Below are 26,465 nucleotides of genomic sequence, written 5' to 3'. Positions count from 1 at the left end.
AACTTTGGTGGTGGTGTTCCCTTGACCTGTTGTAGGCCATCCTTTTGCCATGACTTCAGATATGACCTCAGCTATGTTGATGTCCTTTTCTTAAATTCTATCAAGCATTTGGCTACCCTGTGAAAGAATATATAAAATTATAGTGCAACAGCCTAAGTGTGTGTGTTCTATTGATATTTGTATTGCTTATATTTGTGAAATTTTCAAAGAATAATTAAAGGATATTCTATTTTTAAAAAGAAAATAAAATACTTGCTTTATTCCCAAACTAGAGTTTCCGCCAAGCTGGGACAAACTCCTTAGACTGTCAAATGTCTGCTTAATAAATAAGTCATAAAATATATTTATCAAGACCCAAGCACTAGATCTGCAAAAGTAATTATGGAATTATGTTGAATCGTCTGCAAAAATGCAATGACAGAGATCCAATAATGATGGCATTCTTGTCACTGAAGCTGAGTGACCACAAGTGTAGGTTCACTATGATCCAAATGGAGCTGGCATTTATCCAGCTTGTTTCTGGTATTTTATTCAGGCCAATTTCTAATGCTTCCTTTCATGACTTGCATGCCGAACTTTCTCGCACTCGTTGCGTCGCGATCTGTCTCAGCTCAGATGTCTCTACACGCGCGCTCTCTTCTCTTTGCTCCCTCCTCCTTCCCTCCCCCAGCCCCGTGTGTGTGTGTGTGTGTGTGTTGGTGTGTTGTGTGTGTGTGTGGTGACTGAGGTGACCTCAGCGCTCCCACTTTAGGCAGCTCATATACAGCCAAAACATGGTGCTTGTCTGTACCTTGTCTTTAGTCACTAAGGAGGTCATGATGCCTGCCCGTGGCCAAGGATACCAATTCTAGAAGTTAGCTGGTGGTGCTATGCTTTATGGCTCTGGGTGTGCTTTACGGACAAGTGCACAGCAATGATGCATAGAGCATAGCAACCACCCTGGGAGGGCCTATGGGCCATAACAACCAGTTGACCAATCAACACAGGGCAAACCCTCCAGGCCTGGAGGCACACCAATCCTGAGCCTGTGTGTACCCCCTAGACACTCCCCTTATGCTGCCCTATAAGATCTCTATGCAGACACTTGGTAGCATCTTTCCTAGCCATCCGCCAAGGTGGATGGATGGAAGGCCCAAGCTAACATGGGGTTAGCTCGTTAAACGACTATAATAAAGCCTCATGCAGTTTGCATCAAGCTTTCAAATCTTCCTGGTGATTGGGGTGACCGAGGTCCTGGGCTGAGATCCTGGAGGCCTGAGCTTCCGGGGGTCTTACAGTATGTGTGTGAAAGTATATGCATTTGTGTGTGCTTGTGGAGACCATCAGATGTGGTGATATCTTGCTTGTACAAATAAAGCCTGTCTGGGAGTCAGAGAATGGAGCGTGCCACTAGCTAACCATAGAGGTCTGGAGGTCTATACAGACTGACAGGAAGTGAGGTAGCTGGACAGAAAAAGGATATAAGCAGAAAGAAACAGGAAATCACTCTCTTGTCTGCTGAGATGCTAAAGAGATAAGGTGTGCTGTGGCTTGCTCCTTTTCTCTGATCTCTCAGAATTTCCCTCTATATCTGACTCTGGCTTTTTGTTATCTAGACCAATTAAGAACTCTACGTACAAGCAGGTGCCCTCCATTATCACTCTTTGTCATATTCCTTTGAATCTAGAACTCTTGCTTTCTGGCTAGGTAGGCAGCCAGCAAGCCCCAGTGATCTTCCCGTTTCCACTCACCCCTCTGCCCACAGTGCTGTGGTTACAGGCACACATAAGACCACACTTGACTTGTTACATGAGTGCTAGAATCTGAACTCAGTTGAAAATGGTTTACAGCAAACACTCATAACCACTGAGCCATCTCTCTAGCCTCTGACTTCCTTTCTTATCCTTTATTACCTGGAAGGAGTGAAAATCATTTAGGCATATGCAAAAAGCAATAATGAGTTCATAGCATACACAAAAAATAAATCTTTATTTTTTCATGTTAATTTCTGATGTTGGGCTGGCTTGGAAGTTTGGAAGGTTCGTGTCAGTGAGAGAAGCAGAAGGGGAATGTAGACAAGGCTAAAGGAAGCTGGGCTACTGTGAGGCCTGGTAGCCATGGCCACTCCTCTGTCCTTCATTCCTTAAAATAAGATTATTATAGATGGCACCAAGTAGATGGTTTACTATAATCCAGTTAATTTTTTGTTTGGTTGGTTAGTTTGGTTATTGTTTGTCTTGCTTTGTTTTCTTTTGTTTGAGACAGGTTCTCTCTATGTAGCAGTCTGGAATCAAGCTCAAAGCAATTCTCCTGCTTTGACCTCTGGGGAATTAAGATTACAGGTGTGTGCCACAACACCCAGCTAACTTGAACTTTGGATTTAACTGCTATAACCTCAAGGACTAAATGAAGCTCCATCTGGCCTGTTTTTGGTCATCTGTACCCTACAAAGGCTGGGTACAACAGAGCCCAGTGGCTGGCTTTAGCTGCAGCTGGGCATTTGCAGTAATAACCATGAGAGGGGGGGATATGCACTCTGCAAGGACAGCAAGACAATGCATAGAAACACCAGGAGTGTACCTAAAGATAGATGTCAGCTCACCACTCCCAGGCCCAGAGCAGCCAACAAGATGAAAGGTGGCACCTGACAGAAGCCCCTTGAGCTGGAGGCCAGCTGACTTCTAGGCAGTCTCTAGACTCATTCATGTTGGGGCTTAAAATACAGCTTGAACCACCTCGAGCACAGACATTCTAAAGACAAGGGCACTTGTCCTCAGAGACCCACTTCATAGCCACACTTCTAGCTTTCTTTGTTAAAGAGGCTTTGGGTAGCTCCTACAGTTTCTTTCTTCTTGAACACTCCCAGTCTTGTGAGGAGATGGGCACTTAACTACATAGCCTCCTGCTAAGAAAGAGAAGCTAAAGTGACAGTAAATGTTTTACAAGGGGATTATTTGAAGGATGGGGGTAAAAAACCATTAAATCCCATACCGTGGCCGGGCTTCTCTTGCTAAGTGACTCAGAAGGAGTGTGCAGGGAGAGGGTGGAGACAATTCAACACTAACATAATAAGCACTAACAGCTACAGGGAACCAGATCAGGGTGTCCTTGTGGCAGTGTAACTGATTTCCGTAGTTGCAGGGCAGGTCTCCATGAATTAGCTGAACACTACTTGATATAGCATGGGGAAATTCACTTCAAATACTCATTAGGTAATTAGCATGCCCCATGGCTCCAGATTAAGTGCCATATAAAAGACACATTATCTTTACTTGGCAAATAATCTCTCAAAGAGAACAAAGAATAATAGATTGCTTCTTCAAATTCAACTCATATACAAAATGTTTATTCTAGAAATAATCTAGAGATGTGGTAGTGCACATGTGTAATCCTAGCACTCAAGTTGATCAGGCAAGAGGATGGGAAGTAAATGCAAGGCCAGCTTGGGCTACATAGGGGGCCCTGTCTCAACAAACAAGCGAGCAAACAAGCATTAAGACGAAACTCAGTATAATATCCATCTGAATATCTGTAGAATAGGAGCTAGTACTCTTGACTTGATGTCACATGTCTTCAGTAACTTAGAACTAGGCACTTAGGGCAATCTCCTAAGAAATGAAGCACAGATCGAAAAACCTGGGTAGCAGTGAGATGGCAACATTAAGTTGGCGTGGCTTCTCCATGCAGGCATTAACATGGATGAGGAACAGTATGTTGAAGCAGCAAAGACTGAACTCCCATGCAAGGTAGAAAGAAGAACTGGGTAGGAGAAAACCATGGGACTGCAAGCCATGTGGTCCAGAACTGCAACTACGAGGATGAGGGAAGAATAACGTGGAGGATATATTGCCAGGAGGTGGGATTAGGGACATGTTCCTGGAAATGCCTAGTAGTGAAAGCATCAGCCAAGTGGTAAAGAAACCTAAAGATGGTTAGAGCAGGACTTAGTCACCTTACTGGCAGCCCTCAGGTCTGTCTGGAGGGAAAGGAGGACCCAGAGAAAGAGGTGGCCTATGTCATTGGTTTCCATGGAGATGACTAGACTGTCACCATCAGAGCATGATGGCTTCAGAACAGGAATGAGAGGATGACAGCAATCTCTACTAACATCAGCCTTCCAGTCCCTCCCAGGCTCCTGGTGTTTATGCATTCATACTCATAACTCTTAGGAAGTACGGAGTGTTGCTCATTTTATTTGAGATTTAGAAACCAAAATGGGACCGATCTAAAACAGACATTATGTCCCAAGGACTGTGTTTTGATCTGAAAGAATAAACTTGTAGGAGAATCTCCATGAACACCGTTAATTTGGTGATCATAATAAGATGAATATTTTGAGCAAATTCTTTTTGGAAAATGTATTATCATTCTCTATTGGGGCACTAGAGGGGGGGAACCCTTGCTTCTAACAAAGTGACTTCTGTTTCTCCTTTGCTTACAATGAAAGAAAAAAAGCAAAACACATTCCATTTTATCAGCAGCTCAGCACAGCTTTCCAAACTTTTTGCATCAAAAACTGTGAGTCTGCTCTCCCCCTGTGTTGTTTTCATCCCAAATGACACTCTTCAGGACTCCTTCTAGGCAACGTGTCACATTAGTGTCTTTCATGCCCCTCTTTCATTCATCTGTCCCATAACTCTCCTTCAAACACACCCTCACAGCCAGGGGGAGGACCTGTGACTGTCACAATACAGTCCACAGCAGGACACTAACAGCTGTGAATAAGTCTGAGGAGGTATTGGAATCTGACATGCTGGGCTCCCATCTTCCAGCAAGGTGACCCGGCACCAACTATTTCTCTAACCTTAATTTTCTCCATCTGTAAAATGAGATTATGTTAATATGGTGTTCTTATAGCTCATGTGAGGCTAAAACTAGGCAATACACAGCAAGCATTCAGCATGAATTCTTGTTATGACTGTGAAAATTGACAAGCCCCTCCCTCAGCTCACACCCCATTCCTTAGTTCCCATGCTGGATGGGAAACCTTCGATAGTAGCTAGGCAGTTCTCTGTTCCTGTCCTGAGGATAATGAGAAATAATATGCAGATGATTTGCTCATGCCCAGCATTGGTGAGGACCTCAGGGAGTAGCCGAGGCTCTACAGATTCAAGGCCAAAGTTTCCATGGGGGTTTCCTCAGTACAAGGCCATCAACCTTGGGCAAGGTTGTTCAGCTCAGACCCTCAGTTTCTGTTCGGTAAAATGTCATTGCAAACACCCACTTCACAGGGATCTGTGCTCGTTAAGATTGCCTTGAACAGGAGTACAGCGCACAGTATATGCTCAGTAAAGTAGCAGCTGAGCATGAACACGAACATGAATTAAACACCACCTGCCAGCCTCGCTTTCTTAATTTAATAACAACTTAATTATTGGTATATCCTATGAAGCCATGCATTAAAATCATGGGATAAAAGACTCTTTGTTGACATGAGAAAATGCTCCTGATCTTTTATGTAGTGCAAAGTATTTTACATCTGTGTTGCTCTGTTTTAAGCTATGCACATTCATAACTACAGGAAAAAGGTCTGCTGGGATTTTGGCAAAAGGTTAACCATGATTATCTGTCACTTTTGGCTGTGTGAGGAGGCGGGAGGGATGGAGAGAGACAGAGAGAGAGAGAGAGAGAGAGAGAGAGAGAGAGAGAGAGAGAGAGAGTGTTGGGGTAGAAATGAATGTAATTAAACCTTGGGAAGTTTGGGGAGGTTGGTGTGTGGTTCCCATAGTCATCATTATAGTAATTATCAATTCAATGAGTAAATAGACAAGGCTTCTTACTGCCCCAAGAAGCCATTGTAGTGGTGTGGTGGTTTGAACGAGAAATGTCCTCTATAGGCTCCTGTACTTGAAAACTGAGTTTCTGTTGGTGCTGCTGCTTGGAGAGGTGTGGCACCTTTAGGACGTGCAGCATTGCTGGAGGAAGCGCTTGGCTGTGTGGCTGTGGGTGGGCTTTGCGGGTTTATAGCTACACCTCATTTCCAGCTCACTCTGCCTTCCTGTGTGCAGTTGAGATACGCTCTCTTAGCTTCCTATTCCAGCCACTGTGCATTTCCTGCCATTATTGACATTTAAGCCAATCCTTCCGTAAGGTGCCTTAGTCATGGTGTTTTATTCAGCAACACAAAAGTAACTAATATAGTCATTTTTCTTTGGTTCTAATTTGTATCTTATTGGTGATTTTTAAGCATCTGTCTTGGGTTTCTGTTGCTGTGAGGAGACACCGTGACCACGGCAACCCTTACAAAGGAAAACAATTGGGGCTGGCTTACAGTTTAGAGGCTCGGGCCATTATCATCATGGAGGGACATGGTGGCACGCAGGCAGACGTGGTGCTGGAGACGGAGCTGAGAGTCTACACCTTGACCTGCAGGCAGCAGCAGGAGACTGCGTGTGGCAGTAGCCTGAGCATAGGAGACCTCAAACCCACCTCCACAGTGACACGCCCACCCCAGCAAGGCCACGCCTCCTAACTGTGCCACTCCCTGTGGGTCAAGTATTCAAACATGAGTCTATGGGCCTCTCCTGCTCACACCACGGCGTCCTTTCTTGTACCTTATCATGTCTCCCTTTGGTCTGTTTATTTACAGTTGTTTTAACATCGAGGCTTATTTTGTTTTTGTTTAAAATTATTTTGTTTATATTTAAATTAAAAACTTGAGAGTTCATGCATGTTAGATTCAGGTATATTTTCCGAGTTGTAAGTAGCAAATCCTGTCTGCAGCTTGTCTTTTTACTTGGAGAATTGTTTTTAATTTTGATGGTCTATTTTATTGTGTTTTCTTTTAAATTATGAATTGTACTTTTTGTGTTATCTGATGAATCTTGGCATAATTCCAAGGTTACCAAGGCTTTTTAAACTTTTTTCTAGAAATTTAATAGATTGGTTTCAATCTGTTCCACTTTTGAGCTAATTTTCCTGTGAGGCACACAAGTGTGGAACAAAGTGTCCTTTTCCAAGAGCACTTTCCACTGCTTGTTGGGGGGACTGTCCTCACCTGCACTGTCTTTGTCCTGCCTGTCTGTGTGGGTCTGTCTGCTCTTGCTGTCTGCATCACCATTGCTTCTTAAGTTTTGAGACAGGTGATGATTCTGTTCACTTTATTATTTATCAAAGCTGTTTGTTCTGTGTATTTCTATATGAACTTGAGAATTTGTTGGTATTTTGATTGAACTGTTGTTGGAATTGTAAGATTGGAGAGAATGGACATCTAAATAATTGAAAAATTCTTACCCATTGTCAGTCTAAATAACAGAAAGGTTCCCCAAAGAATAGCCTTTATTATTAGCATGTATTAGTTATACCTAATAATGGGTTTCATTGTGGCATTTTCATATGTGCACATAATGCATTTTGATCACAGTTATCTGTCTTTGCCCTTTCTTCTTCTTCTCCTTCCTTCCTTGCTTGACTCTTAGTCCCTTTCAGTGTCCATGTCTTTTCCTGTTGTTCGTTGGTTGGTGACCCAGTGAGTTCATTAGGTTGCTCACGGGAGCATGGCTGAGGGTTTGTTTACAGGCACATAAGCCTGTGTAACCTGCGTAACAGCCCCCATAGCACCTTCCTGCACTGCAGGGCAAGGGCGGCCTGACAGGGGGGACACTTCCTGCCCGGTTACTGTTTCCAAGGAGTGAGATGGACAGTCTGGACAGATGGACATGCTAGCAGTGAAACAACACTTGATCAAAGGAGGTGAGCCAAGAGCAGGGGAGGGAGGGAGACAGCGCAAGGCATGGGCACAGAGTAAGACTGCTCCAAGAAGACATTGGGACAGATCTGAGAAATGGGCCCAGCGCCGTGGGATCTGGGCAAGAGGAACACCGAGGCCTGGACCTCAGATGAGACTGTGCTTCAAGGCTTCCGCGAGGGCATGGCTGTAGAGAAAGATCACCTCACCAGCTTCTGCGAGGGCATGGCTGTAGAGAAAGATGTCTCACCCGCTTCCGAGGACTCTAGTCATGTCATGCAAATCAAACAGTGCAGAGGTGGCCTAAACCCTGCCCCTGCCCTCTTGGAGCTTTTGAGCTCCTAGCTGGCCTGAATTCACTATACAGGGCAGCTGGCTTTGCACCTGAAGTGACCACTCTGTCTGTGCTTGCATCTTGAGTGCTGGTATTACAGGTGTGCGCCACTACACCTGGCTGCTTTTGAGTGTGGACAGCAGGGGTGGGCAAGGGACAGTCCTGTGCATCATTGTCCAGCAGGGTATTAATAAAGTTTTGGATCATAGTTGTCTATAATGCCATTTAGCATCAGTCAGACATGAATAATCCATGTTTTATTCATTGTCTTACTGAAGGGCCACACCGTTTACATTGTGTTCCTCGTCAGTTCTTCTTCCTACAGAGTGGTTCCAGGTAGGTCTTTTTCTTTGCTGTGGGACATGGCTGACTGACTAATGGTCTGTACTGTTCCTCTTGGGGCCACTGAGTCACAGGTAAAACCTAATTTTTTCATAAAACGAATCAGATATTTAGAATTCCATTTTTGTTGCTAAGCCAGAAAATTCTAAGTACCTAATTTCACAGTTATTTTGTATTATCCCCTGCTGTGGCTGACATCACAATGCCTTTTTGCTGCAGTAAAAGTGGTTTGGGATAGCTTCCACAGGGACGGAATGAGAAAGCCAATCTGGAAGGAGACCGGGTGTGCCCACTGCACGCTTGCGGCAGCTGCACGTGAGTGTGTGAGTAGTGAGCTTGCTCTGGGAAGAGCAGTCCCGGCTGACAAAGTGGCAGGAGTGTTACATTTCAGAGACAGGAATTCACCCATTGCTATCTTGTTGCAGGTATTTCTTGGTGGATTTTTATGCCCCCACAAGTTCTGTGGTCAGCATATTGGATCACTTGACTCGAGACGTTGATGTGGTTAGACCAAACGTCGTGAAACACCCTCTGACCCAGGAAGTAAAAGAGTGTGGTGGCATCGTCCCGGTCCCCCTGGAAGAAAAGCTGTATTCAACAAAGAGGAGAAAGAAGTAAGAAGATCTCCCAGAGCGCGGCCTCATGTCTAATGCTCTAGCACCGAGGCTTCGATACATTGTTGTAGGATGCTTTAGCCATGATTCTTCTGCTGGGGGGGGGGGGCAGGAGCTGCTCTCTGAGACCTGCCCTGTCGTCTCCGGTGCCTGCAGACCAACCTGGGTTCATTAGCACTGTGTGGCTGTCAGTGAGGGTTCTTACCTTACCGCTGCAGCATTTGGGAGAGCAAATTGTCTTCCACACTTGGTTGTCTTGCAGAACTATGTGGGAAACAGAGAGCAGAGTAATAAACGTGACTTTACTCATCTGACTTGTGCATTGCTCCTCCGTCTGCCCAGCACCGCTCACCCCAAGGCTGGCAGCAGTTAGGCTGCAGTGCCCCATGGTGTCAGGAGCACTCTGAAGTTTGGGATCCGGGTGAGTCAGCTCCTGGGCTCCAGACAGCCTACAGAATTAGTGCTCCCCTCTGTCCACATAGCAGTAGCTTTTGAGGAAGGACACGTGTGTTTGGGAGCCGTTGGGCATCAGCATCGCTTCCTGTCATCCCTTCCCCACTGGCCTCTACCTCCTCCACTGTCCCTCAGCTCTTTTGAAGAAGGCACAGGGATGGTGTCCATTAGATACACGTAGGCTTTTCCCTGAAGTGATAGCTCCTAGGATCTCATCCTTGGCCTCCTTGGAGCTGATGGAATGAGCAGTCCTTCAGTCTTCTCGGATGGCCCCTGCTTAGGCTCTGCTGTCATTACAGGTGACAAGGCTGCTGTTGGCTGGAGGCGGGGAAGTGCTCTTCACCTGGGCTGCTGCCTGTGTTGACTCAGCATCAGGCTGTCTTACAGCAGGAAGGGGAAGGACGAGGGACACAGACCTGTACATGAGACCCAGGGTGCTGCTGTCGTTCCTAACCAGGGCTCATCTGCAAAGCTGGCTTTCTCTGTACTGGCCATTAGTCTGTCACGGCTCCTGTCCCGAGAGCCCAGGTAGCACCTGCTTCAACTCCTCCCAAGTAAAAGTTATAAAACGTTTTTTCTGAAGAGCAATCAGTGAGGCCAGAGACATGACTCTGAGACTGCTCTTCCACAGGAGCCGGATTCAATTCCTAGCACCCCTGTGGCAGCCCGCAGCCATCTGTAGCTCTAGAACAGGGTTCCCTCTTCTGTCTTCAGTGGGCACCGAATGCAAATGGCACACAGGCGCTTGCAGGCAAAACACCCATGCACGCAAAATAAATCTTAAATTTTAAAAAAAGCAGTAAATCAGTTAAGAGGTTCAGAACTTAAGACTAGGAATAAAAGGGATAGAGTAGAGGTTATCTGTGGGAAACTTCATCGTGAAGTCCCTCAAACTGCAGGCTTTTGGCAGGGCTCACAGGAGCCCACATCCATCTCCCAGACAGCCTGCATCCCTTGGGCGTCACTGTCTCAGCTGATGAAGTCTTTGCTGCGTGCCGTGCGCGTGTGTTGGCTGCTAACTTCATTCCATCTTTTCCGCCCGTAGAGGGAGCACTGCTCCCCATGGTTTTGGGTGAAGAAGCTTGACATGGATTTGACCTTAGACCCAGTTACCACATGATAGCTGGGATCTCCACCTGGGGGCTCTGAGTGTCTTTGGTCCTTGTCTGTCCTGGAGTGTTGATACTGACTTTCTCTCAGAAGCTAAAGGAGATTCCCAGTGTGTGCAGAAACTGCTGCTGAGGGCTTGGCATCTGTTCTCGTGGCACTAACCCTGAGAAGACAGTTGTCGTCATTCCAGGTCACATGAGTATGCAGAGCCCTGTGGCACAGTTTGGGTGTTAGGAAGGAAGTGGCTAAGTAGAACAGCGGTGCAGTGTGCTACTTTCCCGTGTGGATGCTTAAAATTCAAGTCACTGTCTCTGTGTCCTGAGTGGTAATAGACAGTGGACCCTCAGCAGCTTATTGCAGCTTCTGCCCAAGCATGCCTGGTGTTTGAGCACATGCCAGTGATTTTTGTCAGAGGTAAATGTCCAGTCGTCCTTGGCTGGTGACAGTCCTGAGGAGCTGTTCCAGTTCTCTGCTTCTTTAGTGAACGCTAAGCTTGAGCATAGCAATGAGCAAGGAAGCTGCCAGTTAGCTGGCTAGGTATACAGAATGTATCAAACCGAAAAATCCCACCAATGGCAGCTACAAAGGGTGTGAGAGAGTGAGGCCTGAAAGTAAGGGTGCCAGCAGAGATACCCAAGGCCCTGAGTGGGAGAACGGTGTATCGAGGGAAGTGGGCATGATGAGACATCTGGGGGCTAGATCTGGAAGTCTGGAGAATTCTGAGGAATAAACTTGAGAAGGTAGGGCCAGGGACCTGAGCTCCAGAAGCCCAAGAGCTTGGACCATAAGGCCATAACTCCCTGTGGATTCACACCCTTCCAGAGGGCATCTTAGATTTGTAATCTTGGCTATCTGGTCTACTGTGGACAGTGTCATCTTGACTGATACTCTTGGCTTAACTCAGCCCGTGATTCTTGGGCTCAGCAAAGGACTTTGTCCTCGACAGTGAAGATCTATAGGCTAGGTGGTCCAGGGTGAGCAGAAGCCACCCAAGTGGGCACCACCACAATGAACAAATACTTAATGGAGAGGTGAAAGAGAAAAACAGCAGTGTGCGCCCCAGCGAAAGAGGCAGAACTGGAGACGTGATGGTGGTGAAAGGTGAGAGATGGCTGAGGTCTACATGCTGTCATTGCCCAGTAGGGTTGGCAGGGTAATGTACAACAGCCTGGAGCTTGTGTAGACACAGACTGAGTCCCTCCCTGAACTGCTTGTCCAACCCCTCGGGGGCTCCCCCTACACACGCACGCACGCACGCACGCACGCACGCACGCACACGGGCTCTGGTAACATTGGAGGCCCCCAGATGGGGAAAGGTTCATGTTCTGGATTTGACCTCCTTGAAGGACCACCATGGTCCTGTGATGACACCAGAGGCCATGTTGTTGTCTGTGGCCCATGATGAAGCCTGAGATCCATCCGTGTGGATATATGCAGTCTGTGCCACTGCCCCAAAGACTTGGTAATGTCGTTGGTATTTACTGCCGCCTCAGGTAGCCATGCTGATGTGAGTGTTATGTGTAGCCATCTGGGACCATGTTGAGGCTCATGCAGCCACTGAGGGACGGGAGTGATGTGGTCAAGGGTGGCGCTGATGTCTGTGCTACCATAACCAAAGCCCGAGAGGATACCTGTGGTCAGGCCTGCTGCCGGATGCCAAGTTAATGTCCCTGGTCACAGGAGAGCTGGGCCTGCCCCTTGCTGGCCCACAGCACTGCAATGCAGGCGGTGGTGTGGGTATGGGAGAGCGAACCACTCCCTGCTCTGCCAGTGCGTGGCTTTCGTCAGTTGACGGCTTCTGATGTGGATGCAGGTGGAGGAAGGCTCACTCTCCATTAGGGAGATGGCCACTAGGAATTTGACCACACTCCAGTGAATATATGGACAACACAAAATGGACTTTGGTTTTTCCTTTTTGTGTGTGTGGGAGGAGGTCATGGGGAAAGGGTTGGATCGGAAGACTGGGAGGTGAGTGCAGTGGGTCACATGATGTGCGGCTTCTGGATAATAATAATGGTAAAGAAGCCTTTAAAAAATGATAACCTTTAAAAAAAATCTAGAGACTAGACTGGCTAAGTGATGCTTTTCCTCACAGCCCTCTCAATTTCCAGGGTTCAAAGTTCCTCTTCTGCTTTTTCCCACTGTCTCCTATCAGAGGAGGCCTCGGGTCCTTGTAATAGCAATGGTTTGTCAGTGGTCCGTGGGTGCGGACTGTGGCTCAGTCCTGTGGAGAGGCAGGGCATACGGTGTTCCTAGAGAGGCGGATGGTAGGTAGAAACTGAGGACCAGAGGCTTCTTTGAGGCAAGCCTTTGGACAGATGTCCTCAACACCTCCACAAGTTGACGCCTGTTCCAGTGAGCCCTCCGTTGTGGGGCATCGGCAGAGAAGGACCGTGTTGGAAGGACCATGTAGATAGAGTATTTAGAGCAGAGTGTGTAAGAGTTAGGTGTTGGCCTGGCGCATCTGAGGTCCGTGTGACTGTTGTTCTTTCACCCCCTTCAGAACAGTGGAGCCAGTCTTCCAGGGCTGCATAGAAGGCATCGCGGTTCAGAGAAAATACCCTATCTAAAGCCACAGGGGAGGAGTTAGATTGGGAGCCTGTCTGCCTGGGTCCCAAGGTCAATTTTTGGCTTGATACACCTTTCTGGAGGCAGACCCTGCTGGCCTGCAGCCAGGCTCCTGCGTGGGTGACCTCTTCTCCTGGGCCCTTCCTGTCCCACAGTTAGACTGGGGCCCCAGGCTCCTCACTGTGGGAGTGGAGCTGGGTCTCCTTGGGACGATTTTTTCATTGCAGGCCTTCAAAGGGAGCAGATGGGTTTCCTGGAGCCTAGGCCTCCTTTTTGCAAGCTTCTTGGCCCCGCCACGTTTTCTTCTCTGTACATTGCCCCGGGGGTGTATTTATACTGCATACTGTTCGGGACACAGAAACACAGTGGACAGTGCTGCTGACCTCCAGGCCCTCACAGGTAGGAGAGGAAGTGGAATAGCCCTGTAAGTCACAGGCCATAATAAAAACAATAGTTGGGATCCAAACCAAGCACCGTGTAAATGGGGGGTGGCCCAGGAAGTTTGCTAGCAGAGCTGGCATTTCACTTGGCACAGGGACAGCTGGCATGGGTGGAGCGCTGGTCAGGGAGATGGGGAGGCTTGTGTTTGGGGGGCTCCCAGAGCAGGTGAGTATGGCGTGATAGATGAAACTGTGTTGGCGCCAGTGCTGTCACTGGAGAAGAGGCTGGGAAGTCTGTAGAGTCCAGGCCCCTGTGGCATGGATCTCTTTTGGCCCCAAAGGGTTCCTAAAGGGTCATTTGGAATAGCCAAGAGGACAGGCTGTGTTTACTGGCTTGTATAAGATGTGCCCTCTGACCTAGCAACCCTGTGTTGGATGCTTGCTTGTTTGAAGTGATTCCCTGGCCTTGCCAGGGGTAAGGATGAGGGCTGAGATGAGGTTGTCTGGTATTCCCAAGAGGTAGTAGGGCCTACCCGAAAATAAGTGCTTGCCCAGTGACCCCAGCGGGACAGAGCGTCCCCTGAAGTGGGCGTGGTCGCATTTGAGAAGTACAGGCATTCCTCCTTTGTGTGCTATGGGCTACTGCCGTTTGTGCTAGGAGACTGGCAGAGAATGGAACTGCATCTGCAGAGGCTGCCCTGTCTCCTGCGCCAGGGGAGGAGAAAGTCTCGTGTTTCCATGGCAATTTTGTAGGATTCTTGGTCATTTTGGAAAAAAGCATTCAGTAGTGAAACGAGCAAAGAGCTTTGTGTTGGAGACCTGTTCTAAGGCCCTGGCTTGCCACCCACCCACACATCACTTGACCATAGCAGTTTCTTGTTGTCTGTCAGCTTCATGTCCTCATGTGGAAAATGGGAGCCCCTTTGAGTCTGTCCCTGCCTGCATTGCTGAGGGGTTATCCATCAGGCGACTGGGACCTGGTGTGGCAGGTGGGATATGGATGTGGGGAGCAAGGGCAGGATTTCTTAGGCCATTGGTTTGCCCTTTTCTCTCTGATAAGTGCTTGCTAGCCCTGGGATCCCTTGTGGACTCCTTGGCTGCTTTGCCCTTATTTCTTCTTTGTGTTGGGTGTTCTGGGCTCCATCTGTCTCTCCTCACTCTTAGGACTTTACCCAACCCCTGGTTTAAAATAGCTGTATTATTAAGCTCTCCTCCAGGGCCTCTCCAGCAACCTACATGCTTCGTCCCTTTAAACCCTAGCAGGCATCCTGAATTTCCCTGTGCACCGTTTAAGCTTCTGTCTACTTTTTCCAGGTGGCATCCTGCCCCTCCCCGCTGTCTCCCCACCCCCCCCCGCCCCCCCTGCCTCCAGCTGAAGTCTTAGAGGTCCTCCTGGGTTCCATGTTCTCTTCACATCCACCACTTTGACTAAAGCCTGTTGTCTCACCTTCAAAACAGCCAGAATCTACCACTGGTCACCTCCACTGTCAACTACCAGGGTCTAACTGCATCTTCCTTTACATGGACCACAGCCGGAGCCTTGTAGCAATCGATGTCCTGGCCACACGAGAGCAAAGGACCTTGGTGCACACAGGAGGCTTTGCCATTGTGTTGTGCTTCACTGGCTGAGCTGGCTTTTCTCGGCCGGTGCCCGCAGAATCGGAGGGGCCATTGCATCTCATCTCTCAAACCTGCCTGCACTACTTAAAGTGCTGCTTCTGAGCACTGTTTCCTGGTGAATTCGTTCACAGCAGTGGTGACTCAAATGTTGTGTGTGAAGGGCGGGGCGTCTCTGAACAGGGGGAATTTGGTGTGCTGGCTGTCCATTCAGGTTTCATGTGTGTCTAGGGTGGAGGCTTATAGAAATAAATCTTCAAGAATTAAATATCTTTAAGAAATAAACTGGAATTCCAAAATGCTGGGTGCTGTTGCTCCATGAACACTGACTGTCTCTGAGGAAGATGATGATGGTTTTTTTTTAAACATTTTCTTCTTTTGTTAACAGTTTCTGACTGTGAAAAACAATGACTCCATGCTAAAAATTCCTTTAGGGAAATGTTTGGTAACCATGAAGAAGCAATGAGGGTCACCCCAGCAAATCACCCCCAGCAGCCAGCACATGAGCAATGCCGGCTTTTATTCAGAGAGCACTAATGTGATTAGAAAGATAGCAGGTCTGGTTCATGAGGTCATCATCCCTGGGCCCTTATTATGTTTTCTTCTGGGCTTAATGGAGTCCCAAGAGGTTCTCAGTGAAGCAGAGATGATAACAAAATGAAGGCAATAGAAGTTGGCATTATTTAGCCTAACACAAATTACAGCTTAAACATTTCTGGAGATGAAGACAGTGATCAGTTGTCAGCCATTTCCACAAAGTGCAGAGAGAGAAGGAGTGGCCCTGAGTTGATGAGGAACTTAGAGGACAGAGGCTGGCGAGGGCCAGGAGGCTGAGGTGACCCTGCGTCGGTGGATACGAGTTGGTAGTCCATGGAAGGCTGTGCCTGGAAGATGCCATCTGTCCCAGCTGATGTAGGGAGGGCTCCCCAGCCATCTGGCCAGATGGTTCCTTGAAGGACTGATCCCATGGTATCTTAATGAAGGTGTAAATTCACCTCATCCATTCCTGAACAGCCGGTGCTGCACTCAGGCTGTCTGTGTTCTTAGCCAGGACCGGCCTGGGAGCTGGTGGCCATCTGTGTAGCATAGCACTCCTATTGCTGTGTGAAACCCTGCCAAGTGACGATCGTTTCTGGTCATCGTGAGCCCAATGGGGTGTGAATGATGCTCTTATGGTCCTCCCACCCCAACTGATCAATGTCTTCATCTAAAATCCTTTACTTAGAGACACTCATCTATGTGTACTTGTATGTAACATGTAACATACCCTTCCTTCCTGATTCTGCCTGCCCGTCTGCTCTGTCTATAAAATTGGATTGGGGGTGTTTTAGGTGACTGGTATAGAATTTTCTCTCTTGAGGAATTGTTGAGAAAACTTACCCACAGCCTGAGAGATGGCGCAGTTAGAGCATTTGCTTAGCATGTGTTCAGTCCTAGATTCAGTCCCTAGTACTGCATTATGGCACAATGGTGCAGGCCTGTACACCCAGCACACTGGAGCTAGAGGTGCAAGAGTCAAGAGTTCAAAGTAAACCTCAGTTGTGTAACGAGTTTGTGATCTACACGAGGCTAAGTGTTTTGGGTCTTAAAAAAACAAAACAAAACAAAACAAAAAACCCCAAAATGACAAAGAGAACTTATCCGAAGCTTAGAAATGAGGGAAAGACCATATCTTCTCAATGAGCTACTGGGGCATTGGCAGGGTCATCTAAGAACAACTTTATTCCAGAGAATATACCTCATTGACTTTGTTTTTTATGGGTTGATAAACGTAGGTAAGGTAAATAGTAACACTACCTTGTTGATGTATGTCTTTTAAAAAAAGATAGCCAAGAAGGTTATGGCTCATTCCTTTGTAGGGTGTTAGCCTGCTCTCTCTATGATCGGACAATCATTCTGAATGCTTGTAAAAGTCCATGAATGCACCCTGAACCTTCTACACTGCACTGCTTACTTAATACCGATAATGGAGGAAGGGAGGAGACAGCCAGAGCTCTGGGAGCACGGATTGGTTCTCATGGTACAGGATGAGTCAGGGCCACTGCTTGGAGGAAGATGTGTTAGCTATGGAGAAAGTGGTGGCTAGGCAGCTGCTTGGTGAGCAAGATAGCGATGGAGTTTTTCCAATCATAACAGCTAGCTAAGAGCAAGGTCTGCAGAGGAGCATGGGCATCCCCAACGCCACGAGGATGGAGATTTCTCAGTGCTGTTACTATGATTAGTACTCTGAACCAAGAACCCTGGTGGATTTGCATGTCAAATTGAAGAAAGATATTTCCGAGTTAAAGAAATACAAGGGAAGAGAAAGTTCTCGTACAACAGAAGGAGAAACTGCCCCGGTGGCTATCAAGTGGGTGGAGAGCAGGTGAGGCGGAGAGCAGTTAGGAGCCAAAGAGGCTGTCTGTGGAGACACTGAACTGCTACCTGGTGGTGACATGCCCTGGAGGTGGCAACAGGAGCACTTGGCGCTGAGAGGCCTGTGGGGAAGAGGGAAGCTTGAAGGAGAGCCCGGCCACAGCATGGCCTGATTGGAAGTCAACCAATGGCTGGGATGAAGCGGAGGTTTACCAAAGGGGAGAGAGAACTGGTGAGCACAGGAGCTAACAGTTTGGTTCGTACCCAGTGACTTGCCGGATAAGAAACAAATGTGTGAAGACACCCAAGAGAGGCTCAGGTGCAACCAGAGGAACCAGGAGTCTGGGTGAGGACTCAAAAGGACCAGAGGTACAGGCGCCAGCTTTTGAGGCAGGTCATCTGTCACACAACTCTAGAACTCTTGGGTAACAGACCCCTTCTCTCACTGAGGTCACAGTGGAAGGAAACAGATTGTTCTCACCTCAGGCCATAGGAAACCTTGCCTGAAACCTGAGGGGTCCATTTCACCCCATATGTTTAAATGCTACTCCTTTCCAGCCCAATAGCTGACTGGGCTGCATGTGAACCCAGATGATGCAGAGCGATGGATGACTCCCGGTCTGCTTTGAAGAGAGTGTAGGGCTCCTACTGAAGGCCTGTAACACATACACACACACACACACACACACACACACACACACACACACACACACCAGACGCATTGCTTGCCTGTAATGAGTTGGGGGTGGAGGGAAGTAGCTTGTCAGTCACTGTACAATGCCAAGACAGAATTAGAAAAAATGCCCCATGCAAACCCTGTCAACTTCCTAAGAGAACATGATATTCAACAGATGGGCATGATGCTAGCTAGTATTGGCTGCCTAAGGGGTTTGTGATGGGAGGACCTCTTGATCCCAGGGGTTAGAAGCCAGCCTGGAACATAGTGGGACCCTGTCCCTCAAAATTAAAGTATAACCAACCTCTGGCATATCTGCAGATCCTGTCTTCTGTCACTTGGACGGTTCTCCAAGGCTGCAGGGCATGCTTGTTTAGGCTCTGGAGAGAAGTTTGTGCCTATGTTTCCTTTTGTTTGCAGACCGGCTGAAGATGCCCTTGCTTCCGTGGTTTTGGTGGAGGATTTGGTCATGGCCACCCAGGTCTAGAAAGATAACAAGAGAATCCTCTCCCTTTAGAAACAAGTAGGTCCCTTCACCGCTCAAACAGGCTAGCAAACCACGTGACTATCTCACACTGGCTTGCTGTCGTGTCCCAAGTTCTTAGGTTTGAACCCAAGTTTTTACTGTTTTCTTACCATGCTTTGTGCAGTGTTGGGCTGATGGGGTGTGTTCTGCAGTATGCTTTTCTAGGCATTTCCAGTGTTGTATGAATGTCATAGGGTGGACTTACAAAAACCAAGATGGCTACAGTGTCACTGGATAATTAATTGGTCTTATAGAACCCTCCTATATGTGTCAACTGCCATTGACTAAGTGTTCTGTGGCGCTGGACTTATGCTTCTACCGTCATTTCTGGGAGAGAAAATGGACGCACAGAAGAGGGCACAGCCCTTACCTGGGATTCACTCAGTTTAGGGGACAGGCTTTGATGAATCCGTGCCAATTTGTGCAGATGAAAGGGAAGCAGGTTGTTCTGAACCCTCACGCTCTTCAGGAAGGGCGCAGATGCTCAATGTCCCTCTCCCCCCATAGTCCATGTGCTCTCCAGATGCTTTAGAAAGCATACTACCCATGTAGAGAAACCGGAAGCCTAAACACACTGCTGGTGTGACTGCGAGATGATGCAGCAGCCGTTCAGAGTAGTCTGGCAGTTTCTGAAAACTGTTACACATAAGATAACATACAATCTAGCAGCTTTAATCCTGGAAGAACCGAAAAATGCCCACCCAGAAGCCTGTACATTGAAGTTCCTACAGCACGTGCATAACAGCCGGAAGTAGAGACAACCCAAATACCCCTCAGCTGATGAACAGACACAGTTATCCGTTGACTAGCCCTATGATGGTAAGTTATCTGCAATGAAAAGAAATGCAAGTTTGGCACAGTTTGGAATTCTAGCACCCCAGAGGTGCAGGTGGGAAAAGCAGGAGTCCAGGCCAGCCTCAGCTGCATAGCCATCCCTATTTTAAAATCACAAAGGGCCAGAGAAGTGGCCCAGGAGGTAAAAGTACTAGCCACCCAATCCTGATGGCGAGAATTTGATCCCCAGACTCCATCTAAAAAGCCAGACGCAGTAGCATGCTTCTGTAATGCCAGCATTTCCACAGGGAGGGGGAGGTGGAGACAGGAGAACCAGCTCAAGGGCCAGACAGCCTGAAGTGTGCAGTGCAACGTAAACAGCCAGAGGCTCCCGCCTCAGCAAGGTGGGAGGTGAGAGCAGACTCCTGGGAGTTCTCCTGTGACCTTCACAGGCACGGGATAGCACGTGCGCTCCTGTGCACACACGTCCACTGTTACTACTAAATAACCTGAAAACCCCTGGTTCATGAGTTAGAGAGAGACGCAACACTGATACATGTTGTCACCTAATCCATAGGAAGAGCCCAGCCCCCCAAAGACTACACATTGCATTGTTGCATTTAAATGAGATGAGCTGGGGGCGAATCCGTGGGCAGAAGGCAGGTCTATTCTTTGGTGACAGAACTGTTTTAACTTTGGTTGTGGTGAGGGTTGCCCCTGCTGTGACCACTCTAAAAGGAATAGAACTGTACAATTAAAGTTTGTGGACAGTCTGGCCTCTGCATTGTAGATCAGCAGAGCTGTTTGTCTAAGGGAAGGATCCTGAAGCTCCTGATGCTGATGTGGTCATGATAGATGTGGGTCCTAAATTTCTTGACAACATGGTAGTGATAGAAGATATGGAAACAATTTCAGCTGGCTTGGGGGACTTAAGTTAGAGTCCCCCGGGGAATTGGGTTGTGTGACATGGAAGCAAGTCAGCACCTCTGACTTAGGGTCTTGGGGAGAAGACACAAACACCTATGATGCCCACCCAGAACATGTCTCAGACTACACCGGACCATCTACAGATTTACAGACTTGCGTAGGGTGGGGGTGGATCCAGGTATTTTCACCTCCTGAAGTCTCACACTCATGAAGCAATAACAAGACAAGCAGTAGGCCTCCGTGACCTAGGCTTGCATTGTTAGGTTATCATCCTATTCCACGACCGACTCACTGGTAATTGTAGCAAGGCATTTAAACCTAAAAAGAACAATTTGCCAGTGGAGTGGTTTTGTTTTTTTCCCACTTTTCATCAAGGACCCTATTTAAGCCCAAACATGGGCTAACAATACCACAATGCACTCAGGAGGGTGGTTTCAAGTTTGGAGGAGACAGCCATACATCATGTTCTAATTTTGATCCTTCAGATAGACTTTTCTCTTAGTGCTCAGGAGAAAGTTTCAGGCCGAGAGGATGGGCATACCTTTGGATGTGTCTGTGAGGATGTTTTTAGAGAAGATTGGCTGAGTAGAGACAGACAACCTACACTGTCCCACAGATTAGAGGGCTTAATAAAAGAATAACAAGCAAAGAACATATGGAGTGCTCTCTCTGCTTTCCGATTGGTCCATATGTGAATAAGTAGCCTCGTGTTTCTGCCTCCATAGCTGTGGCGGTTTGAATAATGGCCATGGAGGGCCTAGGCCCTGTCCCCAAATGATGTGACAGATTTTGATGGCCCCCATGGAAGGGGGAGCAGAAGTGGGGATGGGATGGGGGGTGTCCCTGACGGGGACATGGGAGGATGAGAGGGAGAGGGAACTGGGATTGATATGTAAAATAAGATTGTTTCTAATTTAAATAAAAAAATCTGGAGAAAAAAAAAAAGAGTGGCCCCCATAGGTTCATGTACTTGAATGCTTAGTCACCAGGGAGTGGCACTATTTGAAAATATTAGAAAGATTAGGACATGTGACCTCAATGGAGAAAGTTTGTCACTGGGGGTGGGGTTTAAGGTTCCAAAAGTCAATGTCAGGCCTAGACACACACACTCTCTCCCTCTCTCCTTCCCTCTCTCCTTCCCTCTGTGTCCCCCCCTCTCTTTCTCTCTCTCTTCCCCCCTCTCTCTCTCCCCCACCAGCCCTATGGATCAGTCTGTAGCTCCCAGCCCCAGCCCCTGCTGCCTTACACATAGTGAACTAAGCCTCTGAAACTGTGAGCAAGACCCCCAGTTAAATGCTTTCTTTTGTAATTGTTCCTTGGCCATGGTGTTTCTTCACAGCAATAGAACAGTGACTAAGACAATAGCTAAAACTGCTTCTACCTTCATGCTTTCCCCAACATAATAGTCTGTCACCCCCCCCCAGCCCCCAAAAGACGTGAGCCCAAACAACCCCCCTCCCTTCAGTTGCTTCTTGTCGATGTCTGGTCACAGGGATGAGAATGGTAACTAAATCCAGAAAATTTGATGTGGGATGTCCTTCTGTATATGTGTTTCTTTTATTGGTTGACGGATAAAACACTGCTTGGCCAATAGAGGCAGGAAGATAGGTGGGGCTAGGAGACGAGGAGAATTCTGGGAAAGGAAGGCAGAGAGAGTCTCTGCACAAGGATGCCATGTAGAGATGGAGAAGATAGGAGGCTTCAGGCACTCTCTGGTAAGATAAGATCATGTAGAAATACATAGATTAGTAGCTATGGGTTAATAATTGAGACAAAGCTAGCCCATAAAAGCCATCAGCTAACAGTTTTATAATTAATATAGCATCTGTGTGCTTATTTGGGGTGGGACCTGGTGGGACAAGAGAAACTCCAGTTACAAAATTGGTACCAGGAGTAGGGCTGCCATTGTGATAAACTAACCCATGGTTCTTAAGTCCTTAGAACAGGTTTGTGGGAAGAGTGTGGCAGTTTCGGAGCTGTGGATTACAGAAGTCCTGGAATTCTGAGCTTGACAGAGGATTATGATGGGAGTCCAGAATCCCAATAGAAATGTGAACAGTGAAAGCCAGGCCCTTGCAGTGTCAGAGGGGAGCAAGGACTATCCCAGGAACTGGGCTGGAAGCCATTCATGATACACTGTAGACGAGTCTGGCTGTGTCTGCTCATGTTTTAAAATTCTGAGTGAGACTGACTTGAGAGACAATGGGCTAAGTTGTTTGGTGGAGGGTATTTCAGGACAGTACAGCATTCAGGTTATGGCATGGCTGTTGCTGGCCGATTTTAGTGAGGCTTATAGTGAAAACTCAAAGCAAAAAAAAAAAAAAAAAAAAAAAAAAAAAAAAGAACCAGGAAAGGGCAGGCACACTATTAAAATGGTAGGCAGGGTTGACAAGGAAGCTGTAATTGTTAAAGAGAGGAGTGCCGTTAAAGAACAGCTTTGCACTTTGCCCTGAGATAACAGGAATGGTAGACCCTGGAGTTAACTGTGCAAACTCACTTGGAAAGAGAATTCCCAATGAAGACAGCCCCAGGGCACCCTGTTCCAATCTGGGTAAATGCTTACAATCAGCCAGGAGAGCACACAGAGGCCTCGGCAGCTGTGGTTGGTCCAGGGCGGGCAGAGCTGGTAACAAAGCATGGTGTTACCCTTTGCTGTCTTTGTAGGCATAAAGGACGCAAGAGTAAGTAGGTCATTAAGCCTTGCCCCGAGGTTCCAGGAAGCCCCCAAGGCCAGGCAACATGTATCCGAGTCACATGTTTCTGGAATTTCTGAGTGTGAAGCTGAAACCTAAGTTGCAGTAGAGACCTCAAGATGGTGGAGTCACAGGGGCCATGGGGCATTGACCGAGGGAAGCTGAGGCACAAAAGGGAGCCAGCCTCAGAGAAGGACCACATGTGTGGCACGTGGCGGAGCTGGAGAGCTGGGGATTCCCAGGCCTGATGGTGGAGTCACAGGGGCCATGGGGCATTGACCGAGGGAAGCTGAGGCACAAAAGGGAGCCAGCCTCAGAGAAGGACCACATGTGTGGCACGTGGCGGAGCTGGAGAGCTGGGGATTCCCAGGCCTGCTGGAATCCAGATGATGTCACCATGCACCCCAGGTTCCAGATGGAAAAGTCCAGGACTTACCTGCTCTTAAGTCTCGTTTTAGTCTGACCTCTCCTTGCTGTGTTCCTGTTTGCTTCGTTGAAGGGGGGATGTTTACTTTGTGCCATTTGGTGTTGCAAAGATACAACTCACACACACACACACACACACACACACACACACACACACACACACACACGACAGAGGGGGAGAGGGAGAAGAGAGGAGAGAGAGAGAGAGAGAGAGAGAGAGAGAGAGAGAGAGAGAGAGAGAGAGGGAGAAGGAAGGGGAGAGGGAGAGAGAGAGAACGGTTCAGTCTCTTTTTCCAACATAATATTTTTATCGATTATTTGGGAGTTTCACATAATTTGCCCCGATCACACTCTCTTCCCAGGCTCACCCCCCTCCACCCTTGTGATCTCCCCCAAAGAAAAGAAGACGAAAAGAAAAAAGAAAAAAAATATTGCCCGCATTCTCACTGGAGTATGGTCAAAGTCCCATGGCCAGCCCTACAAGAAAACTGAGTCCTCCATCCCTGCCAGAAGCCACCTGCCATGAAGAGCTTTCAGGACCCTGTCACGATTTTTAATAGGTTTCTTCAGTGGCTTCCTGTCTAGACCGTTTCTTTGTTTCCTTAAGTCTCAGATGAGACTTGGGACTTTGGCTCCTGAACAGTGTTGAAACTTTGAGGAATATGAGAACTTCTGAAGAGAGACTGGAGGTTCTTTGCATCATGAGAAGATCATGTGCTTGGTGGGGACAGGGGTGGAATTGTCATGCTGTGGGAGTGAAATGTCCCCCTCATGTGTTTTCCTACTTGGTTCTGAACTGGTGGCACTGTTTGGGGATGTTGTTGACCTTTAGGGGTGGGGCCTAACTGGAAGAGCGGGTGGCTGAGGGGTGAGCCTGCAGAGTTATAGCTCAACCCTGCTTCAGACCTGACCGGCTGCTTCTTGTTCTACCAAGATATGATGAGACAAGCAGACCCAGCCACGTGCTCCCACAGCTACGTGCTCCCACAGCTACGTGCTCCCACAGCTACGTGCTCCCGCAGCCACCTGCTCCCACAGCCACCTGCTCCCACAGCCATGTGCTCCCACAGCCACCTGCTCACACAGCCATGTGCTCCCACAGCCACCTGCTCCCACAGCCACCTGCTCACAGCCACCTGCTCACACAGCCATCTGCTCACAGCCACCTGCTCACAGCCACGTGCTCACACAGCCATCTGCTCCCACAGCCATGTGCTCCCACAGCCACCTGCTCACAGCCACCTGCTCACAGCCACCTGCTCCCACAGCCACCTGCTCACAGCCACCTGCTCCCACAGCCACGTGCTCACACAGCCACCTGCTCACAGCCACGTGCTCACAGCCACATGCTCACACAGCCATGTGCTCACACAGCCACCTGCTCACAGCCACCTGCTCACACAGCCACCTGCTCACACAGCCACCTGCTCACAGCCACCTGCTCACAGCCACCTGCTCACACAGCCATCTGCTCCACAGCCACCTGCTCCACCTGCCACCAGCCACCACCTGCTCACAGCCACGTGCTCCCACAGCCATGTGCTCCCACAGCCACCTGCTCACAGCCACCTGCTCACAGCCACCTGCTCACACAGCCACCTGCTCCCACAGCCACCTGCTCCCACAGCCACCTGATCACACAGCCATGTGCTCACACAGCCACCTGCTCCCACAGCCACGAGTTTGTCACTGCAGTGAGAAACAGTACACTGTTTGGGTGTGTTTGGGCCACTGAACCAGGGTCTGGAAGGCTTAAACCAGTGAAGCTTGTTTTCTTGTGGTCCAAGATGAAGGCGCTGGGTGGCTTTCACTTCCCATCGGGCCTCTTTCCATGCCCATCTCCCTGTGTCCTCTCATGGCTTTCCCCTGTGCACATACTCTCAGATGGCTTTTTCTGTGCCCAGTAGCCCGCTTCCCATAAGGACAGCAAATTGAATCAGGGTCGACAGTAACGACCTCACTTAACCTTATACCCTGCAGAGCCCATCTCCAAATACAGCCATGTGGTGAGGTACTGGGGGTCAGAGCTTCGGCACAGGCTGTTGTGAAGTTTCAAGTGTGTCTGTGTGTGAGGCAGAGCAGAGAAGTGAGTATCTAAGGATGAGGTGAGCGCATTCAGAAACAAAAAGGAGCACAATTTGGTCCTGGTTCACCTCAGGGCTTAGTGCTAGGACAATGATAGACACGCAGTTAAGGTGGTGAGTGAAGTCCCCTCTCATTCCTTTGCCAATTTGATTCTCACGAAAATTGTGTCACCAACACACAATGGCGTTGGTTTTTCTTAAGGTTACTTAAGTGACTTCACTATTGTTCAGTTTGTTCACACACACACACACACACACACACACACACACACACACACACGCACGCACGCACGCACGCACGCACGCACACGCAAATTAAACAACTCTACGGTGGTTTGTGTGACCCCCACACACACACACCCCAAATGTCCTTCTGTTGCAAGTAAGGAAATAAATTCTGGGCCTGAGGTCATCACCGAGGCAGAGCCCCTGGAGTTTTCAAGGCAGGTCAGGTGAGTCTGGCTGTGGGGACTCGAGGCTGGGTTAACCCTCCTGAGCTCCCTTGGTTTCTGAGCACCTGGATCAGGTCTTAGCATGTTTACTTCTGAGCTCTGCCCAAGCTCAGACACATTGAATTTTGATAGAAGTGTGGAGTCCACATACGGCGGTTATCACTCTTTTGGTTTATGATAATGAAATATGTGATTGACCCTCTCTCCTCGGGTGTTTTATTCCTCTGAATTCTTCACTTCTGTATTTTGCTTTCAGTCTTCTCATTGAAGTTTTGATCTATAAAGTAATAATTAAGGTTTTTATCATGTTTATTTGTGTGTGTGTGTGTGTGTGTGTGTGTGTGTGTGTGTGTGTGTATGTACAATCATGCTGTATGTATGCCTGAGTGCACACGTATGAAAGCTGCACAATAGTTAATGGGTAGAGGTCAGAGGTCAGTTTGTGGGAGTCAGTTCTCTCTTTCCACT

The sequence above is a fragment of the Cricetulus griseus genome, chromosome 4 (assembly GCF_003668045.3).
Source record: "Cricetulus griseus strain 17A/GY chromosome 4, alternate assembly CriGri-PICRH-1.0, whole genome shotgun sequence".
Taxonomy (NCBI): domain Eukaryota; kingdom Metazoa; phylum Chordata; class Mammalia; order Rodentia; family Cricetidae; genus Cricetulus; species Cricetulus griseus.
This window is presented reverse-complemented; position numbering follows the sequence as displayed.